We start from the raw sequence: 22,952 nt of genomic DNA, 5'->3' as shown, positions 1-22,952 counted from the left end.
ATGACTTTAAGTTGACAAGGTATCTCACAAATATCCATAATAATTAATATTAAGAATAGATAACTGGAATGTTAATAAGATTTAATGCTGTTTAAAATAAATCAGGGACTAAGTAGCATCTTTAATGTGATTTATATGACTGATGTTTAAATGTCTGAACAATTTATATTTAACGGCACTTCGTGGGAATTAAAATTTTAAAAGTCTGTACTAATTAGAGATTTTAATTCATCATTGTGCTAACTAAAACTGAAATCATTGATTGCAATAAGTCGAAAAATTCTCTTGGTATTAGGCACAGAATTTCTTATATCCTTAAGAAAGAATTAAAAGCAATTTCCTTAGCCAGAAATTTAGTGCATGTTTTATAGATTATAGAGATGATTGCATGTGAAATGAAGGCAAATAGTATAGACTAAATGTACTTATAGTTTATGGTTATTCCAACAAGACATTTTTAAGGAAAAAATTTATTGTTTAAAAAATCAAGTCAAACTTCCAGCCCAACAATTATAAAATCTGGATATCACCACTTTGTCCCAACACCAGGTGAAAAACTGAACTGAAAAAGTACCAGTTCTTCTGTGCCCACAGTAGAAGTAAGGTCCCAGGGCAGAGTACTTACCTCAGTCCGTTCCGACTGCTCTAACAAATGCCATAGACTGAATGGCTCACAAATGACAGAAGCTTATTCCTCACCGTTCTGGAGCCTGGAAGTCCAAGATCAGGGTGCCAGTGTGGTTGGGTTCTGGTGAAGGACCCAGTTACAACTGCTGACTTCTCTCCGTGTCCTAAAAGGTGGAAGGGGACAGAGATCTCTCTTGGGCCTTTTATAAGGTCATTGATCCCATTCTTCAGGGTCCTCATAACCTAATCACCTCCCAAAGTCCTACTTTCTACATCATTACCCTGGGCGTTAGACTTTCAACATATGAATTTGGGGGCACAAACATTCAGACTCTAACACCACACCATGCAAAATTGGAGAGCCCAAGAGGCGAATAATGAGAATCGCAACTTAGCTGAGTAGAAACCCACAAAAGGAAACTGCTGAGGGACCCATTGCCAGTGTAAGGAAACCTGAACTGTAATTAACAAATGGCTGAAGGCTCAGTGTGGACAAAACTGAGTCAAAACTCCAGAGAGACCTAGTCATAGGCGGCCCCACACATTTTTTCTTCCAGGAGCTTGACCTCGTTCTCACAGCGAATATAAAAAAAAAGTTCCCTCACGCCTCCTGCAGGAGGGCAGTAAAAATGCATTTTGAAACGTGCTAGAGCATTCTGTTCTTAACAAGCTCTGGTTTCAGAGAAACTAACTGGAACTTAACCTGTAGGGGATTTATCAGAGCTTAATTGACCCGGGGAAGGGATATATTCAACTCTAGCCAGTTGTAGCCTTCCACGTGGGAGAAGGAAATACCAGCCCACTTTAGGCATCCTGCCCAATTGAAATGCATAATCCAGGCTGAGACCTAATCATAGGACCTAATCATAGACTAATCATAGGATGCTTCCCAGGTCCCCATACCTCACCAACATACTACTAAAAGCCTATTTACAGCAGTTTCTTTCACCCAGTACATCATGTCCAGCTATCGAAAAAAATTACAAGGCATAATAAAAGGCAGGAATTTATGCAAACAAATAGATAAATAAATAATTCTAGACACCAATCTTACCTAGTTCACAGAAAATTAACTCAAAATAAATTATAGGCCTAAATGTAAAACATAAAACTGTAAAACTTTAAGATACCATAAGAGAAAATCTAGACGACTGGGCTTGTTGATAACGTTTTAGATACAAACCCAAAGTCAGAATCCATGAAAGACAGAACGGATAAACTGGACTCCAGTAGCATTAAAATTTCTGTTCTGTGAAAGAGACTAATAAGAGAATGAAAAGATAAGTCACAACTGGGAGAAAATATTTGAAAAAAGACATATCTCATAAAGGACTGTTATCCAAAATATACAAAGAACTATTAAAACTCAATAATAAAATAAACAACCACATTTCAAAATGGGAAAAAGACCTTCACAGACTCCTCATCAAAAAAGATGTACAGATGGCAAGCAAGCATATGAAAATACGTTCCACATCATATTAACACATATGATATTAATGTCAGGAAAATAAAAATTAAAACAATGCAATATGACTACACACCTATTAGAAGGGCCATCAGCCAGAACACTGACAACACTAAATGCTGACGAGGATGTGGAGCAACAGGAACGCTCATTCATTGTTGATGCAAATGCAAAATCATACAGACAATTTGGAAGACTGTTAGGCAGTTTTTTACAAAACTAAACAAACTCTTACCATACAATCCAACCATAGCACTGGTTGGTATTCACCCCAAGGAGCTGAAAATATGTTCACACAAAATCCTGACCAGGGATGTTTACAGCAGCTTTATCTATAATTTCAAAAACTTGAAAGTAATCGAGATGTCCTTCAGCAGGTGAATGGATAAAAGAAACTGTTGTATATCCAGACAATGGAATATTATTTGGTGATAAAAAGAAATGAGCATCAACCAAAAAAACAAGAGTCTAGTTCAAGTGTTTATTTGGGATCAACAAACTAAAATTTGGGGTACACAGACTTAGGTAGAAACCTAAGCAGTGTCCTGATTACAGGATAGGCGTTCAATGTTTTTATGGGAAAAAGAGAGGAAGATGAGCTAAGCTGTTTTTAAGAAAAATTCATGGGTGCATGATGAGATAATCGATCAGGTGAGGTGTTCATTGGTAAAAGATGAGGTCAAACTAGATTTGTACTTCATTGATTGATTAGGTGAAGTGGTCCCTAGTTAACAGCTCACTTTTATCAGACCTTTCAGCAAATTATTCTTGTTTCTTTGCTGACTTCTTGGAATGTACCAGTTCACAGGCACAGAAAACAGAAGGCAGGTCCTCTGGAACAGCTGTTCTGGCTCTATTTTAAATAGTTCCACCCATGTCATCGTTCACAGTTCAGCCATGAGAAAGACATGGAGGATACTTCAATACATACTGCTAAGTGAAAGGAGCCAACTGAAAAACTACATACTGTATGATTCCAACTATATAATGCTCTAGAAAATGTAAAACTATGGAGACAGTTAAAAAAAAAATCAGTTGTTAGGATCCAGTTGACAGTAGATGGGGTGAGGGACAAATGAACTGGAGAAGCACAGAGGATTTTTAGTTTGGTGAAACTACTCTATGACATTGTAATGATGGATACATGCCTTTAAAAATTTGTCCAAACTCATAGAATGTACAACACTTAGAGTGAACCCTAACGTAAACCATGGTCTCTGGATGATAATGATGTGTAAATCTAGGTACATCAGTTATAACAAATGCACCACTCTGGGGGGGGCAGGTTGACAATCTAGAATGATATATTTGATACATGTGTGGGGTTAGGGAAATCTCTGTACTTCCTGTTCAATTTTCCCATGAACTTAAACTTCTCTAAAATATAAAGTCTATTTAAAGAAAACTCAAGCTATGAAAATTGTTTTATTGAAAATGACAACATAGTAGTCATCAAGTTTTGAATGTGTTTATTTCATAAAACATTATTTTAAATCAGTTGTCAAAATGTAAAACAATTGTAATTACCTTCTAATAAACAGAGGGCATTAGGGTTTCCTCCCAGCAATTCTTGATGCTGCCCAGAGTTTGACTTGTTTCCTGTAAAATGAAACACAAAGTCTGATAAAATACACCCTTATATTTAATGTGCTTTTATCAAGACTCCCAAAATAATTTCCATTATCATGTGAGGAACTTTGTTCTTTATCCCATGTATTCTGCAAAAGTTTTCCACTGTAAAACACAGTACATTGCAACAGGGGAGGACACAAAATACAAGAGATTTTAAATTTATTTTCTTTTTATACCCAAGCATCAAGTACAAAACTATACAACTATACAAATATTACAAGTCTCATTTTTTAATGGACTAAGAATAAGTCTAATAAAGTTTTGTTAGTTGCAACCTGTACAGACTTGGAAAATACTGAAAAGAGTATGCATATAAAAAGCCTAATAACAAATGGTGAAGAAAAGTTAATCATAAAAAAAGAAATAATTTATAATTAAGAAAAAGTAACTTGAATTGTTGATGTTAAGGTACATCAACAGTTTTTAAAAATAAATATGTTTAATCTTTAAATACTTTACTACTTTAATTTGATTCAGGTGATCATATTTTATTTATGCTTATGAACACAATTTTACCTATTAATGAAATACAAAGCAAAAAAAAAAAAAAACCCTGAAAATTGTGCATTTGTAAAAGTAATAATTTTTATTGTCAAGTGAAGTACAAAATTGGCACAAAGTTATGCATATTGGAATTCCTCCACTTTCTCTAATCTCTCTCTCTCCCTATATATATATAAATATATATATACGTAATGTTTATATATATGCAATGTTTATATATATATAATATTTATACATATAATATTTGAAGGAGAAAAATGATATACCTTAAAATTACACTAACTCAACTTTAACATATGTAATATAAAAATTAATACACAACTTATAATATTTGAATGGGAAACCTATCATTTCTCTCTATACTTTGCAAATTTTAGTAAATAATTTTATTAAGTCCACAAAATTTAGTGACAGTGTACAATATTACCTGAAGTCTGGTTTTATTTATCAGGAATATTCCCCCCGTCACTCATTCATACCTCACTTCTGAACAGTCTTCTTTACTATTGTCTTCTATTATTTTTACCTTCACCCTCCAGAACATGGAAGGCAACCTGCAGCTGCCACCTGTTTTTGTAAATAGCATTTTATTGGCACAAAACCACACCCCTTTGTTTATGTATTGTCTATATCTGCTTTCCTGGGGTAAGAGCAGAGCTGGTAGTTACAAGAGAGACTGTCTGGCCCAAAAGGCAGAAAATATTTACTATCTGGCCCTTTGCAGAAAGAGCTTGTCAACCTTTGCTCTATAAGATGTAAAAATTCTAGTGAACAATTTAGATGACTAAAGGATGTCACCAAGAGATAAATAGCCTTTTATCATAAAACCATATAATTACTTTTTAACAACTCAAGACATTATACTGGAAAGGATGAGGGAGGTCATCCATTAATATAATAGATAATATGTATAAATAATTTATGTTAAGGGTCAAATTAATTGAGGCTCATAGAAAAGTTACACTCTGCCCAATCCCACCACCAAGTGGCAGAGCCAAGATTGGAAATAAAATCTGCACTTCCTAGCACATGTGCCTTTCCTGTCGCCAGCCAAAAAAAAAAAAAAGAATATGCAGTTTTCAAGATATGTAACAATTCAAAATGAATGGTACAGAGGAAAGTACTTTATAAGTTGTAAAAGACTAAGAATGCTCCTTGTTATTATTATCTTTGCTAATAAGTATCTTAGGCATTTTCTTGACCTCAATTATTATCTTATATAGTAGTTATGCTTAAACACTTAGTGGGTAACTGTTCATTGGATAAATTTGTTGAAGAAGTGTAATTTTTCTTCACTTTTTTTCTTTCTGGTACTGCACTATCCTTAGAAGTGCAGCATTAGCATATTAGCAACATTCAAATTGATAAACTGAAGAGTGGAACAGAGACAAAGATGAAGGAGAGAGATAAAGGAAGGTATACTGAACATCACTCCCATCACTGTGATGTACGGTTGAAGTTCTTGTCACAGGCACTGAGGGTGGGTCAAGTGTCTTTACTTCTTGTAAGATATACCACTCAAAACAAACTGTTAGGTCCACCCCTTTGGCAATATGAGCTAGTGATTAAGGAGGTGGGATATTGAACAGTTCTTTTCAGGGAATGATAAAGTAGCTTTGGAAGTTGCTCTTTCTTTGTTTTCTAGTGTTAACATTTTATTATGTTATATAGGACAGCTTTTATCAGTGTTAATCCTACTTTGGAAACTATTTTTTATATACATTGATGATATAAAATAACCATTGAAGTACAAGTCTATTTTCCACAGTCACAGTATATTCTCATGAAGCAGGTCATTAGTTAATGCATCATTAGGTTAGCTGGAAATTTATGACTTTTTTTCTTTATTTAACAGCTTTTTTATAAACATTTGTACTGTAAATTGTCTTAACTTTGGTTTGCTGCTGATCTTTGTTAGAAATCATTATTGTGTCTCTGCTCTGGGGCTTTATTGCCCGTTATCAACTTGATACCCACTTTAGGAATCTCTCACTCCCTGTTCATATTATGCTATCTAATCTGTCCTTCTCGGTGAATAAAGTAAGCCCATGTATTGACTTATTAATTCTATGTAAGATAGAATCTTAGGAAGCAGCATTAAGTAATTCTGGTCACTAGCAAACCAATAGGGCTCTGAATTTACAATGTAAGAGATGTGAGATGATTCATCAGAAAAAAAAAAAAAAAAGTTTATGTAACTTCTGAAACTCAAACTTTTGGATTTTACCCGGCATGTTGTCTGTGACAATGATAAATATGCCCAATGTTCCTTAGGGCTATAGTGGTCCAGGACATATATTCTATGGTTGTCAAGTGCTCTAATTTATTCCAACCAGACCTCTAATGATCTTATCAGATGATGCAGAGAAGATGTTAGATAATTTAAAGGTGAATTATTACCTAATAACTGAAACTCAGACTTTAAATGAGTACAAAAACTCTTACATTTTTAAAATCAGTTGTTCTCAAATATGAATATGTGTTAGAATAACACAGAAAAAGAAAATGGATGAAGCCCACCACAAGAATCATTGATGGTGGAGATTCAAAAAAGTATATTATTTAAAAACCTAACAGGTGATTCTGATGTGCAATTTAAAGTGCAACTTACTGTTTTTCATACAAAGAGTGCTGACAGAAAATATAACATTTTATTTTAATACAGAAAATATAATATTTTATTTTAATATAACACTTTATTTTACTTGATATGTATTTTTGACTTATGTTCTTGCTATAAGAGAGAAAGAAAGAAAGAAAAAAGAAAAAGAAAAAAAAAAAAAAGAGAGAGAAAGAAAGAATTATCCCTAATGTCAATTGGAGATTGTGAATAAGTGCAAAAAACCCAGAAAATTTGTAACATATTTCCAGAACTTTTTAAATGTATAAATTAAAATACTACACTAAATATCCAGAATTCCCTATCATAAAATATGAAATATATAAATATAGAGAGAGATGTAAAAGTTCATAGGCAAAATATTTTTAATTTCTACCTATATTATAAAATTAGATCTTGACAATCAAAAAGGACATATTAATCTTAGATCTAATCTTTTTTCTTGGAACTTCACCTAGAATTATACTAGTATATTTAAAATGATTTATGTAAAGGGCTATTCATTTAAGCATTTTTTATAATGAAAACGAATCTCCATATTTCATCAATAAAAAACTAGTTATATAATTTAAATTACAGAGCATATATACAATAAAATATTGTGTAACTAATTAAAAAATGAGGAAGCTACATACTATGGAAAAACCCCCAAATATATTAAATTCAAAAAAAGCAAGGGAAAAATTAGGGTGTATAATATGATATCTTTTGTGTAAGAAAAGGGATAAATATATATTATACAATATGTTATATACAAAATGAAATATGTGTCTAATATAGATAATGCTCAGTGTACCTGTCCTTCATAGTTAGGAAGGCAAACCCCTGTCTTGACTTTTTAATTTTGTGTAAAATACAATCTTAGAAAGTTCTTTAGTTCTGGCATATTAGTTTTTGCTTCCATGGGATGAAAAACTTCAGATTGATACACAGAAAAATGATTGGCTCTCTCTCCAACTGTATTAGTTTTCTACTAGAATTAGTTATATATACATAACTAATTTAAAAGTGCAGGAACACTGATGAAAAGCTGTAGAGATGCTAGAGCCTCCTTGGTCCATTCATTCATCCATTCCTTTGCTTATTCAATAAATATTTGTTAGGTTACACTACTAACAAGGCAACATGCTACACATTGGGCATTCAGCAGTGAGCTTGATGGATGAAATATCTTCCATCAAGAAACATAAACTGTAGTGATGACAAGAGAGAATAAACATGTAAAGTAACAGATACAGAAGATACAAACTGTGCTAATTACAAGAAAGAAAATAAACAACACGGGAATGGAGTTGAGGAGTTGACCTCATTAAGGAGTAATAATTTGAGCTGTGCCAAAACCGACTCGCAACATTTCCATTCAGAAAAAAAGGGAAGAGGAAAGTTCCTAAAATAAGAAAGAGCTGTGCACCTTCAAAAATGGAAAGTGGTGCAACTGAGCGTAGAAGGATGGTATTGGAAGGAGTGGCCGAGTTAGCCTCTGACCACAGAATGCCCCGCAGACCAAGGTAAGGGGGTTGATTTTATCTCACCTGCAATAGTGTTTTAATCAGGGGAAGGATGTGATATGATTTATGCTTTTAAAATATAGTTTCTCTGGTTGTGGAGAATGGCTTAGAGAAAGACAGAAATAGAATTTAGAAACCTATCGCAAATAATAATAAATAAAGTTTATTAGCTTAAACTAAGATGGTAGGACATGGAAAGAAGTAAACGAACTGGAAATGTTTAGAGTTAAAATCAACATGTCTCCCTGATTGTGTGTGTGTAGTAGTGGGGAGGCATGAATGAAAGAGAAAAATCAAGTAAGTTGCATAGTGTTTTGGGGGAAGCAGGAGGGATTTTTGGGGGGGTGGGATTTGAGCAACTGGTTCTAGCACTTAATGACATATAGAAGACTAAGGAAGAAACAAGGTTGTAGAGAGAGGGAAGTAAGAGCTGTAGACATATTGAGTCGAAATGCCTGTTGATGTACAAGTGGATTGGCTGTAAAGATCTGGAGTTCAGAGAAAGAGTCAGGTTTCCAAGTACCATTCAATTAGAAACCAGCGACTAGTCACAATTTTCAGTCATTGAAACCAACAAGATCAGCCTGAGAGAGAGAGAGGAGAAAATGGAGAGAAGAGGGCCCAGGTCTGAGACATTTGATGAAACATAAATGAGGAGAAGCCAGCCAAAGACACTGAGAAAGTGGAACCAGAATAACTGGAGGAAAACAAGGAGAGTCTGTTGTCACGAAAACCAAGACAAGAGAGTTTCACAAAGGAATCAGTGAGCTTCTAGATTAGTTGCTTCTGAGAGAGCAAATTAGAACCTAGACGTAGCCTTGAAAATATGTCTTCCAAGTTGGAAGTTCCCATTGTTGACTGGGAGCATATGACCCATTCTGTTGTGATGAGGAATGAATGAGAGGTGAGGAAAGAAGATTATTCTGAAGAACCTTGATTTCTAAGTAGATCAGTCAGAAAGGACAACAGGCTGAAGCATTGCAAAATGAAGGGCGTTTGTTTCTATCTTATGACGTGAGCAGCATAATGCATTGTCTTCCTCTCCAACGTGGGCATAACCCAAGAGACAGGGAGGCACTTCTAATGCAGGAGAGAGAGAATATGCAGAACTAATGTCGTTAAGAAATAATGAGAGTAGAAGGGGTCCACAGTACATGTTTATATTGCCTGTCCAGTAGTTGTAATGGCACTGGCAAGGGTGTAAAAACAAATTTTTTATACATTTTAGGCAGCTTCATAGAAGAGGATTGACCATGATGTTTTATATAAAGTAGCAAAAATATTTCAGATTTGCATTGTATGAGGAAAAGACTACTGTGACTCACAAACTGGTTCTAATTTTGACTACTTAAGAAAGAGAGGGAAAGAAATTGGTAAGTTTGTCAGACACTCAACTATCTGATGGTTCCTCACTTCCTTGATGTCCCCCTTTTTTCAGTAATTCCCCCTGACATGAGAGCTCCAGTAAAGAACACAGATGACAACCCAGCAGCAAAACTGACAGTGATTCCAGTCAAGTCTGAGGGAAGGTAGAGTCATGACGGAGTGACTCTTCACCTGAAGTCAGCTTCAAAGTCTCCCAGGAGCTTATAAAAACAAAATTGCCGACTCCAATCCAGAGCTATTGACCGTAGAATGCTGGAGACAGATGTGCAGGAAATGGACTTAGACAACTCTTTTCTTGGTCCTGGTCTGCAAACCAGTGTCCAACAAACACTGTGGAGAGAACCTTAGTTCCTTAGTCCATTCAGGCTGCTATAACAAAATACCATAATCTGGGTGGCTTAATGGCAACAAAACTTCATGTCTCACTGTTGTAGAGGCTGGGAGGTCGAAGATCAAGATGCTAACAGATTCGATGTCTGGTGAGAGCCTACTTTCTGGTTCATAGATGGTTCCTTCAAGCTGGAACTTCACACGGCAGAAGAAGTGAGGGATCTCTTCGGGGTCTCTTTTATAAGGGCACTAATCCCATTCAGGTGGGCACTACCCTCATGACCTAATCACCTCCCAAAGGCCCCACCTCCTAATCCCATGACAATGGGGGGTTAAGATTTCAACATATGAATTTTGAGGGGATGTAAACATTCGGTCCATAGCACTTAGGTAGATATAAAGAGGGAGAATAATCTAGATTAACACATTTTAGTAATAAACAACCATGTGGAAGACACACTGGGGAGCCCTGAACACACGAAGTGAGCACACAATGAAATCCACCTGTATCCAGCCACTGACAGCCTGGCCACCCCCTCAGAGAAAACTCACCCCATCAGGCGTAAATGAGAAATAGATGTTTTACTGAAGCTTATGGACAGCAAGTGAAGGCGAGGGCACTTACCACAAAATACATAGCATATTAAATTAGCACCATGTATTCCTTAATTTCTCTTCTCAATTATTATCTGGGCTGCGAATTCATTCTTCTTCTTTTTTTAAATTAATTAATTAATTTATTTATTTATTTTTGGCTGTGTTGGGTCTTCGTTTCTGTGCGAGGGCTTTCTCTAGTTGTGGCAGACGGGGGCCACTCTTCATCTCGGTGCACAGGCCTCTCACTATCGCGGCCTCTCTTGTTGCGGAGCACAGGCTCCAGACGCGCAGGCTCAGTAATTGTGGCTCACGGGCCCAGTTGCTCCGCGGCATGTGGGATCTTCCCAGACCAGGGCTCGAACCCGTGTCCCCTGCACTGGCAGGCAGATTCTCAACCAGTGCGCCACCAGGGAAGCCCTACAAATTCGTTCTTGAATATGGCCTCTCAACTCTGAGGTTCCCGTCTATTTCATTTTGGCCTTTATTTGTGTCTCTTTTGTATGCAGAGAAATGTAACTCCCTCTGAGTTACACCATGGCGGCATTCTCATAGGTGTCTTTTATTATGGTGTTTACATTTTGGAAGGCTAGGGAAAATGGAATGTATAAACATCCCCTGTACGTTCATGGAGAGCGGCAGAGAATTATAAACATTCTTTCTGTCATTTTTTTTTTATATGACAAGGATATAGTCATTGATATCTTAAATGTACTGCGTAATAGAAAAGTTAACTGTAGCTTTTAAAATGACAAGTTGAGCCAAGAACACTGCAAAGGGCGAGCTGGCCTCATGGATGCTGGCGCAAAGTCAGAGCAATCAGCCATTGTTTACCCTCTGCCAAGCAGCCTTGTAACTTCAAGGCCAATTTCCAGGACAGCCCTTTCTGGCTCCCATGTGACACACAGCTGGTGCGCAATGCGTTACGAAGGCACCGGCATCGTAGTAATTGGACCCCAAGGTCATATAGGGCAAAGATGAGTCATGCTGTTTTCTAGCACAGGAGTGCCAATTAAGGAGCAAAAGGCAGGACTTTGGTGAGACCAAAGTGAAGCTCAGAGGTTGATGAGACGAAGATGTCTTTAGAAATGGGTCTTAAGGTACGTTTATCCATTTAAATTAGGAACTGGGCTGTGAGAAGACCATCACTGGCATTTTGACTAATTGAAGGTAGATGCTCAATTAGAGAAAGAGCCATTTTAGAACTAACTTTCGAAGTAGGAAGAAGTTAAATCTTTCTCCGTTCGCCACGTGATATTGTTAATGTGTGAATACTTCTGGCGGTATTTCCACATAATTTATGACAATAAAAATAAGTATTATGAAAATCAAGCATATACTTAAGCACAGGGTACTAATTTAAAACTTCTTCGGAAGTAACATCCTTCAAATCCTTATTTATAGATGGAGGATAGACCCTATACCTGGTATAGGGGCTCTTAGAATTTTCAGGGACTTTTGGACAAAAAGAAAACTTGTTATAGTTTTTTAGCCTTCAGTTCAAGAAAATATTTGGACCAAGATGTACTAGCCTGAAAATAAGAGAAAGAGAAATGAGGATTGTGTTTATGACTGAGTTTATTGTGCTCTTTCTAGGGTTGTGTTATGTGTTATACAGCCTTGAGATTATTGATGAAGTAAACTGGCTCAGATATAATGTTGCTAGCATCCAGACAAGCCTATGTGTAGGATTACTCCAGCCTTGGAGTTTGGAGGGAGAAATTCATATTCCAGAAGATCTAAATCTCAGCAGGGATATTGATGACAATCTCAGATTGATAATAATTTTCTTAGCAAGAGTATCCAAAACATTCAACATTATTTTACCAAGTTTTCAGTTTGCTAATAAAAATAACAATGAAAAAAAGACAGGGAAGCAATCACCAAAGAGAATAATATGGAGTGTTAGCTCGGTGGAAACTTTTAGAAATCATATTGTCAACTCTTGAAATTTTGGTTAAATAATAGAGAAAATATATTCCACTATAATTATCCTGTGAAGCATCCAAACATAAATTTTATTCTTTCCAAAATTAGAAAGGCAAGAACACAATTTGTAATATTTTCTATATCTGGTCTATCCCCTCATAATATGTCTATATTTAGGGGTAAAAATGTTTTCCAGTCTAACTGAATCCATGGTAGATGTTAACATATATATATATATATATATATATATATTTTTTTTTTTAAAGGATTTTCTTATTTATTTATTTATTTATTTATTTATTTTTGGCTGTGTTGGGTCTTCGGTTCGTGCGAGGGCTTTCTCCAGTTGCGGCAAGCGGGGGCCACTCTTCATCGCGGTGCGGGGACCGCTCTTCATCGCGGTGCGCGGGCCTTTCTCTATCGCGGCCCCTCCCGTCGCGGGGCACAGGCTCCAGACGCGCAGGCTCAGCAATTGTGGCTCACGGGCCCAGCTGCTCCGTGGCATGTGGGATCTTCCCAGACCAGGGCTCGAACCCGTGTCCCCTGCATTAGCAGGCAGATTCTCAACCACTGCGCCACCAGGGAAGCCCAACATATATTTTTTTTACAAACTTTATTAGATATAGTCTGAAATAGGTCTTTTTAAAAAGCTTGTTTATTTCAAAGTGTATATAGGAGATAGTTAACCTACCAATCTTTTCTATTTCTTAGAAGAACACTGAATTTAAAGAGTGTGTCCATAGAATTGTTTGCTATTCACTCAGTTTACTACATTATCTAAAATGCAAGTTTTAACATCATGTCTTAAATTATGTAATAATAATATACTGTGAACCCACATCCTGACATTCTAATGAGAGAGAGATATTAAATAACTACAGAAATAAAAATGAAATGTCAAAGTGTGATAAAAGCCAGAAAGGAAGAGTATAATGTAATTTGTACATATAAAACAGGAACCTGTCCTGACCCTGGTGTACAGGGAAGGTGCATTGGACTTAACTAGGGAAGAGTGTAGAAAATACTCCTGGCAAAGGGAACAACATATAAAGGCTCTGAGGCCAATCAGAAGTTCCCTGGTGATTGCAGTGTAGAAAGCACAAGGCAGAGAGTGGTATGAAGTGAGAATGGAAAAGCAAAGACCAGACCATCCAAGGCCTGTGGTTGAGGACAAGTATTCTGAAATTTATCTCATCAATGTTGGGAAGTGCTTAAGGATTTCAAGGACATCGAACGGAGGCCAGGAAATTCAGCAGAAACTTAAATACAGGGATTTTTATTTATAAATGATTTTTCTCACTGCAGTGAATGGAAGAATGCAGAGTGGAAACAAGGTCAATCAGTAGGGCTATCACAGGGGTCAAAGGAGTGCCATGTATTACCCTATTGTTGAGAATTACCTCCCACTCGTATAACAAAGAATGGAAAAAGTAGACTTTATGCCTCAAACTTCCTCTTTTCATTAAAATCTGTTTCAACCTTTTGTTTTGTTACTCTAAATTCAAGCTGTCATCAAGTTTCTATCTCAAAATGATTAGCTAATGCACATATTTCATCTTGATATTGTACCAGTGTTTACATGATACTCCTGACACTCAATATCTCTGGTTTCGTAAACTAAGTTGAATTGAAATTCTGGATTCTAATTCAATACTGAACTTCCCCAGTTTGAATCAAACATAAACTTTAGACTTCACATATTCTTTTTCCCAAAATATTAACTAATTATAATGTCATTAAAATCACTTTTCTCTAAACTCCCCTACTCTTAATTGTAAAGTTATTTAAATTATATAGTTGTTCAATTAAAATCTTTATTCCCCTCAGGGCAGTAAGATTTAAAAAAAGCCCACTCTTCTAAAGCAAACTATTTTTTCAAAATTGACCTTAAAGCTTATCAGTGCTAAGCAACACACATATAGTTAATTAGCTTAATTTATTGGAATCATCATGCCTTATATCTTTACACCAGACGTCAGGAATCTTTCATGTCTCTCTTCCATGTGGAATTCTTGAGTAACTAGAGTTTGAGATCTACAGTATTTATTCAAACTTTTTATAGTTGTTCTTGCTATGTTCTTTCCCAGAGAGAAGGAATCATTGTTACTTGTACATGAATATCTCATTCTGGCTTTTACTCTTCCTCATCCTTAACCATGAAAGAGCTTATCAAAAACTGCCTCGTACTCCTTATGTTAAAATACAAAGAAGCAGCTGGATAGCAAAAGCTAAAAATGTATACTCTGTTTCTTTGGTTTTCTCCTTTGTACCCTAGTCTATCTGCTGCCACAGTGACAATGTCTCATCACTTAAAAAAAAAGTATTAAGATTCCTCTACCCACCTGATAAACGGATTGCCTCAGAGGTGGCATGGTGACTCAGTATTCACTACAGAGATTTGCATGATAAGCTTTGACACAGGCTGGAGTTAAAAACAAGTATTCCTTCAGGTAAAAATCTACTTAAAATGTAGCAGAATTCAATTTTGCAATTATCCCAATATGACAAGTAGAGTGACTGCAAACATAAGAAAAGACTGGCTATCCAAGGAAATCCCCACTGAGAGAATGTGAAAACTCAAGAGTGTGGAGACAAGATTCTAATTAAAATTAATTAAGCAATTCTTGTTTCTCCAAACTTTAACATTTCTCCAAATTTTAAGCAAGTGATTAAAATATTCATACAAGTTTTTTAAAAGTCTACCTTTAGAATGCCCTGCTAAGTAATTTTTAGTCACACATGTTTCTCCTTGGATAGCCTTAGGATAAATTTCACACAGCCTTCCCCAAATGAAACTGATCCAGCTTTTCCTGTTACCGCGTAATATTCCAGGATCCCCTGCCACCCTCCTGACCAGTGAGCCTTAAACCCATGACATAACCATCTTATCTGCAAGGACATATTTTTCTAGGTGCATGTGCAATACCATCAGCTAGCAGCTTCCCTTCCTATAACCCCAGACTACACACTGCAAGAATACCACCTCCATGGAGAGTCCAGCTCACTTACCTATTTTCCTTAAGCCCAAACCTCAGTAATTCTCAAGGATCCCCTATTATCATTAAGGTACTGTCATGTGAATGGAGGAGGAGGGGAAGTAATAAAACTGCTCTACTCTCTGCTTGCCCCCCTACACTCCAGTCCAGAATCTCTCCATGCCTTCTCTTGATTTCACACTGATTGCCCTGAGTTCCTGCCAAGCTTTCCCCTACTTCATCTCTTGGTAAACTCAACTCCACTTTTCTACCATCAAGTCATATGATCAAGCACCACACTGCAGAATATCCTAACCAATTCCATGAGTGATATCCCTGGTACCTAGATTTTTCTCCTCCAAAATGACATAATAATTTCTATTTAAGAATAAATATTTTTAAAAATGCATGTGGCTATTTAAAGTACCAGAGTCCTTGTAAAAATCAAGCCTTCAATAAATGAATGTTGTCTTTTTCACTACTATAACAAATTGATGAGAAAATCAATCAAAAGGCAGCTTAAATCATCCTTTTTATAACCAGAGAGTTTGATTACAGTAATATTAAAGTTTACAATCACAATAAAACCATTTGCTTTTATATCCCCTTTAAAATATTTTTCTTACTTGTAATTATTATTCTAACTCATTTTTTAAAATTCAGAGCACATGTATTTGGTGGCTGTTCTATGATGACATCTGTAGATATACAAATATATCTAAGAAATTATGCCTGCCCTTAGGATTTTACCTTATTATTTCCATTAATAATTATTATAATTATGATGATGAAGTGGCAAATATATAGAACTATATGTAAGTATATACAATTAGTTCTAATACATAAAATAGCTATAAGGAAACAAGAACCACTTTGTTGCTTTGTTTTCTAAATCTTCTCATGGTCTGATTTAAGAGATTCCATCGAGGTACCCTTAGGAATTCTGAGTAAACAAATAAAATAATAGAGGAAAGGGATGCTAATATCTTAAATCTGGGGGATAGTAGTAGTATAATGTCAATAAATATTTCAGTAAATTGTTTCTGAGAGTTTTCTAAAGAAGGGAATTGATGATCTCTCCATTATGATTCTTTTGAGGTCCAGAGAGACTGAAGCCTAATGAATACATTTTTAGTTTAAATGTTAAAAAATAAATGACATATAGTGGGAGGATACTTACAGTACCATCTTTCCTTATTTATCTGAATATTGAAAGATCAAGAGAGAATTTTCTTATGTCTCTATATAGTTGCAAATAATGTGAAATTTTGTTTGTTTCTGATCCTGAATCTATTTTTTTCAGTAATATGTGATTTTAGTTAATCTCTTGCTTGCCAGTATGTTCTAAATTGTCAATTCAGCTGTAAATACATCATATTTATGGTTCCCAAATAACTATTTCTGGCATATAATTAAAGTTGAAAGACATAACTTATAATTGGGCCCTTTTTCAAACTATAGAAACTTGTGCAATGAGACCGGGATTTTTGTTATTTAGGACTCTCCTTAACTTACAACAATTTCCCATATGAATTGTACATTACAGAAAGAGTAAAAATATTATCAAATTTCACTTTAATAAGAAAATTATGAGTGTAAGTAAACATAAACATGCATTCTTACCTTGCCACTAAAGATCATCTTTTATGGACCTCTGTTCTGCCTTTTAATCTTGTTTTTTGCTGCCCAAGTATCCAAAATTTCCACTTCATTTTTTTACATAAGAACTCATTTAACTTCCACATTTTGACATTTTTCTTAGATTCTCTTCTCTCACACAATACATTAAGTTAATACACAGAAAGCATAAGATGAATTTTCTTGATTTGCTTTCTAAAACAATTATTATATTTAAAGACATAAGGAAATAATATTGTGAGTTGAACAATGATTTGCTCTTGTTTCACTACCACCAACAAGCTCCCCATTGTGTCCCATCTTCTTCTCAGGCTTCATGGAAGTTATTTAGAGACCAATAGATTTGAGTAATAAGAAATTTTTTAATATGGAAAATGTTCTTCAACCAGCGTGTACAGCTGTTCTGAATATGGTGCTAAGTCAAGAGTTTCTTTGGAACCATGACATGGAAGACAAGGGGAAGCAAGAAAACACAAGGTCAGCACTGCTAGGAAAAGACACTTTGTTATCTAAGAGAATATCGCATTTGTGCCCTGTAAGATGAACTGTGGATGAGTGAATTGGTCATTTCTCTCCCACAAGCTCCTCAGCTGCTCCAGTCCTCCAACACATGGAAGCATTATCACCTGCCATAGAGACTGGGTCATAATCTGCATCCATCTACACATTCAGACACAGCCATCTTTTTCTTCTAAGGTATAAACTGAGTGTGGAGAAGCATTTCCCTGGGGCTTGAATGGACATTAGTCATGAAAATATATAGGGCCCTCAAATACAGGGCCCAGAGTAAGGACTCTCTTGTCTGGATCTAAGGATGTAGGTACTGTCCTGAGCACCAAAGTATAGAGAGAGCAGGTAGTCCAGAAGAGATCAAAGCACAAAGTATGATGGAGCAAAAACTGTGGCAGAAAGCACACAACAGAAAGAGACATTCTTTTTCAGAATTGCAGGCCAGAGAGGACCCATTTCACATCAGTGGAGTCTGCAAAGGTCACAATCCATTGCCAAACACAAATCTCCAAGGTGCTGTGAACTTTTAAAAATGCCTGAGATCAGGCTCAACCATTCCCTTGCCCACAGAGCCTGATTCAACTTCTCTTGCAGGATATGAGAAGTACTGGTCTAACTAGATACTGTCTCTAGTGACCAAATGATCCTTGAGAGAACATGGGAGTTTTGTTAACCCTTGAGATTAAAGGAAGGAAAGAGGGACAATCCGGGATTTACTGATTCAAACTCATTAAAAATGGGAAGAGCAGAGAGTTTTCTTTTCTTTTTCATTATTATTTTTTTTAATTTTCCAAATATTTGTCACCTAGTCGACAACAGGATGATAATGAATGTCCTAAGTTTAATTCACTTTTAGAAAAAAATATTACTTCTGCACATTTCTTAAGACCATGTATATTTTAAACAGGCCATATATGTAATTCAACATGAGTTAGGACCATTCTCTGTACAGTATTTTTCCACTTGTTTTTTCACTTAAAGGTGGCTATAGAATTTTATTGTTTGAATTGCTTATGAAAAACATGGAAATTTATCTAATCAGGAAAACACAGACAGTACAGTTAAGATAGAATAGAAAATAAAAACCTTTTAAAAAACACAATTTAAAAGCCATTTTAAAAAACCATTTAAAAACCAGTTTGAGTCATCTTTATAAAAGGGTAATTGGGAAATAAATATTTAAGATTCTGAATAAAAAGCCTGCTCCCTATAGTAAAGATATTTAACTATACTCCACACTAATGAAAACAGAGAATTACATACATATCATATCTATTATCTATTACCTATCTATTGATATCTATCTACGTATGACATTATGTTAGATTGCCCTTGGGAAAATTAAAAACAAAATACTTCAGTAAATTCAGTCTGTTGTGTGTACAAACTAATGTAAATTTTAATTGTGATTAATTAGCATTGAAGTATCCTCATCGAAATGAATACCATAATGTTATAAACAAAATTATCATAAGAAATTTTAGAAGATATGTAAATATATAACATATATTTTTAAAGTATGCCATATATACAGTAAAAAGGTATGTAAAGTACAGCAATCTTCAATAAGGTGCCCATGGAATTTTGCACACGAGTATGTGCCCCTATGTAGCACCCACTGTAGAAAAATCCTCCATGCTTCTCATCAATCAACACTAATATACACACACACACACACACACACACACACAGAAGTAACCACTATTCTAACTTTTATGGCCACCAATTGGATTGCCTATTCTTTACCTTTTTTGAAATAAAATAACACAAAGCTTAGCTATTTTTCTCTAACTTCTTTCAATAAAATATATGTGAAATATAAACATATTGTGGTGTCAGTACTTTTTTCTTTTTTATTGCTATATAGTATTCCATTGTATGAGTATACCACAGTTGATGCATCTGTTCTATCACTGATGGTCATTTGAGCTGTTTCCAGTTTGGGGTATTACAATATAGAATATTCTTGTCTTCTGTGAAATTATGCATTTATTTCTATATGAGTTGGATCATTAGGACATAAGATAGGCATACTGTAGCATTAGTAGATACTGCTAGTTTTCCAAACTGGCTTAACCAACTTGTACTCCAGCAGGCATTTTATGAGGGTTCCAATTTCTCCATAGTTACATCAAGCTCTGGTATTGCCAGTCTTTATAATGTTTGCCATTATGGTGGGTCTGTATGATATATTATCATAGATTTAATTTACATTTTCCTTAAGGGTATATTGATATTAACAGCCTTTTCATATTTGGATTGGCTATCCCCTTTTGTGAATGACTAAGTATTTAAGCCAGGATTTGTTATTGAATTATTTTTCTTGCTTTTATTGAAGTGTTGGAGTTCTGTATATATTCAGGATATGAGTCCTTTCTCAACTAAGTGTATGAAAAACACCCTTTCCTTATCTGTCACTTATCTTTTTCTCAAAGATGTATTTTGTTAAGCAAAATGTGTGAAGTGTAATGTATCAAATTTTGAATGTTATGATTAATGTATCCTTAAGAACTCCTCACTTACCCCAGGAATATGAAGCTATTCTTACAAGCTTTCTTCTAGCAGATTTTCTTTTTTTAATTTCAACATTTAGGACTACAATCCATCCGTATTATTTTGTGAATGATTTGATGTAAGAGTAATAATTCATTTTTCATATAAATATCCAACTGCTCCAGTATAATTTATTGAAAAGACTGAATTTCTATGACACCTTTGTCTTAAATCAAGTGACCATATTTGTTCAGGTTATGCCTAGGCTCTCTTATTGATTTCATTAATCACTTTGTCAACTTTCACATCAACAAGAATCTCCCTTGATTACCATAAATTTATAGTAAATCTTAAAATATGGTAGGTTAAATCCTTCAATTTTGTCCTTCTCCAAGGTTTCCTTGGCTGTCCTTTGTCTCTGGGGGGATATATGTATATGTATAGCTGATTCACTTTGTTATAAAGCAGAAACTAACACACCATTGTAAAGCAATTATACTCCAATAAAAATGTTAAATAAATAAATAAATAAAAATAAAAATCAGAATAAGCTTGTCAATTTTCAAAACGCAAAAATAAATGCAAAGGTTTTGCTCAGATTACTTCAAATTTATAGATTACATGAGAACTGACATCTAAACAAAGTTTAACCTGCCAATTATTTATGGTTTTAAAAACTTTTCTTAGAAGAGTTTTATATTTCTATTAAGTGTAAGGGTCCTTCATATACTTTATTAGATTTACTTCTAATTTTTAAATAATTTTTATACTATTATAAATTATACATTTTAAAATTTCCATTGATATTTGCCAATATAGAGAAATAAAATTGGTTTATGTATATTTATCATAAATCTTTCAAAATTGCTATATTTGCTTTTAAAATCTATAGCCCTAATCATAGCACTATAAAATGATTCTTATCCCCCCACACACATTACCACCACATTGCTGAAGGTCAATTTACAGTTAATCCATTGCGTAATGTCCAGCTAACAAGAAAAAAATTATAAGGTATACTATAAGGAAAAATAAAACAGCTTGAAAAGACATAGGAAGTATCAAAAACCAGACTCAGATATGGCAAGGATGTTGGAATTAACAGGAATTTAAAATATCTATGATAGGTAGGCTAAGCACCGTAATACATAAAGTTACAACTAGCAAGAAGGGATCAGAATTATAAAAAGAGAGATGGAAAATTGAAAAACAAAGTGGAAAAAGACAAAAATAAATAACTGCACAGTATCCAAGAACCATGGGAAAACTGTGAAAGGTATAATATGTACATAATGGGAATACAAGAATGAAAGGAGAGAGCAAAAGAAACAGAAGCAATATTTACAACTATAATGACCAAGAATTTCCCCTAAATAATGTCAGATACCAAGGCACATATCCAGGGAACTCAGAGAACAGCAAGCAAGATAAATGACAAAACACTACACCTACACTGGTAATTTTCAAATTTCAAAAAACAAAGATAAAGAAAAAAATCCTGAGAGAAGCTAGAGGAACAAAAAAAACAAAAAAACAAAACAAAACAAAAAACCTGTACCTACAGAGAGGCAAAGATGAGAATTACGTCTGACTTCTCCTTAGAAACCATGCAAGCAAGAGAGAGTGGAGTGAAATATTCAAAGTGTTGAGAGAAAAAAACAAAACAAACAACAAAACTAACGCAGAATTCAGTACCAGAAATATAATCCTTTAACAAGTGAAGTAAAAAAAAAAAAACAAAAAAAACAAGTGAAGTAAAAATGCTTTCTTATACTAATAAATAGAGAAGGGATTTGTTGTCAATAGACCTGCCTTTCAAGAAATGTTAAAAGAAGTTCTTCAAGAGAAGGACAATAATGTAGATCAGAAACTCAGATTTACACAAAGAAAGGAAGAACACTGGAGAAGAAATAAATAAGGTAAAATAAAAACTTGCACTTTTCCTTATTTTAATTGATTTAAAATAATGGCTTGACCAAAATTATTATAATAGTAACAATGTATTTGAAAATATATGCACATAAATATACATATACATACATATATAGGCTTCTGTATAAGTAAAATAAATGACAGCAGGTAGATTAAAAATAAGACAAACTTTGAGTATAAAGACCCTTATAGATTAAAAGTAAAGAGATAGAGAAAGATATGCCATGTTAACACTAATCAAAGGAAGGTGATTTCACTTATATCACATATTTAGAGAAGTCAAAATCATAGAAACAGCAAGGTGTTTGCCAAGGGCTGGAGGGCAGAGGAATGGGGAGTTTAACAAATTCAGAGCTTCAGTTTTACAAGATGAAAAGAGTTATGGAGTTGATGGTTGTGATGGTTACACATGACTCTGAATCTATTTATTACCATAAATTTTAAAATGATTGAGATGATACATTTTGTTACATGTATTTTACCACAACAAAATATTGGGAAAGAAGTAAATAAACACTAGATACATTTCTTTTTGCCATCGTTGCTTATGCTAGAATAAGTTCTAAGTGGATACATTTTCTTCTTCATTTAGATCCATGGAGGACTAAAATTGATTAATTAATCTGAGTTATAGTAGGAGTTTTGTCATCAGCAGTTCTCCGAAGACTACAGGTAATGCTCAAAATACCTCATTGAAAATACAGAATATTATTAGAGACTGAAACAATATTAGTAGATATTTCTTAATGTAACTAATCATACTAGAGTTAGAATACATGCATACACAAGCTATAAAATTTGATCTA

At 34.7% G+C, this 22,952-nt stretch overlaps 1 long non-coding RNA gene across 2 annotated transcripts in view; it reads left to right on the top strand.

Annotated features, from left to right (window-relative positions):
* The first annotated feature begins 11,679 nt into the window (after positions 1–11,679).
* The window catches only part of LOC103012238 (uncharacterized), a 34,028-nt gene continuing 22,755 nt past the window's right edge, over positions 11,680–22,952 (top strand). The window contains exons 1-3 of one of the 2 annotated variants that reach the window (XR_451170.3): positions 11,689–11,769; positions 17,601–17,688; positions 22,739–22,818. This is a non-coding gene — a long non-coding RNA (uncharacterized LOC103012238). Of the gene's footprint in view, positions 11,770–17,600; positions 17,689–22,738; positions 22,819–22,952 lie in introns of both variants that reach the window. The other variant, XR_451169.2, reaches the window with a different exon arrangement.

Source organism: Balaenoptera acutorostrata, chromosome 5 (assembly GCF_949987535.1).
Source record: "Balaenoptera acutorostrata chromosome 5, mBalAcu1.1, whole genome shotgun sequence".
Taxonomy (NCBI): Eukaryota; Metazoa; Chordata; class Mammalia; order Artiodactyla; family Balaenopteridae; genus Balaenoptera; species Balaenoptera acutorostrata.
The sequence above is the reverse complement of the archived record's forward strand: the minus strand, read 5'-3'. Positions and strand labels throughout refer to the sequence as shown.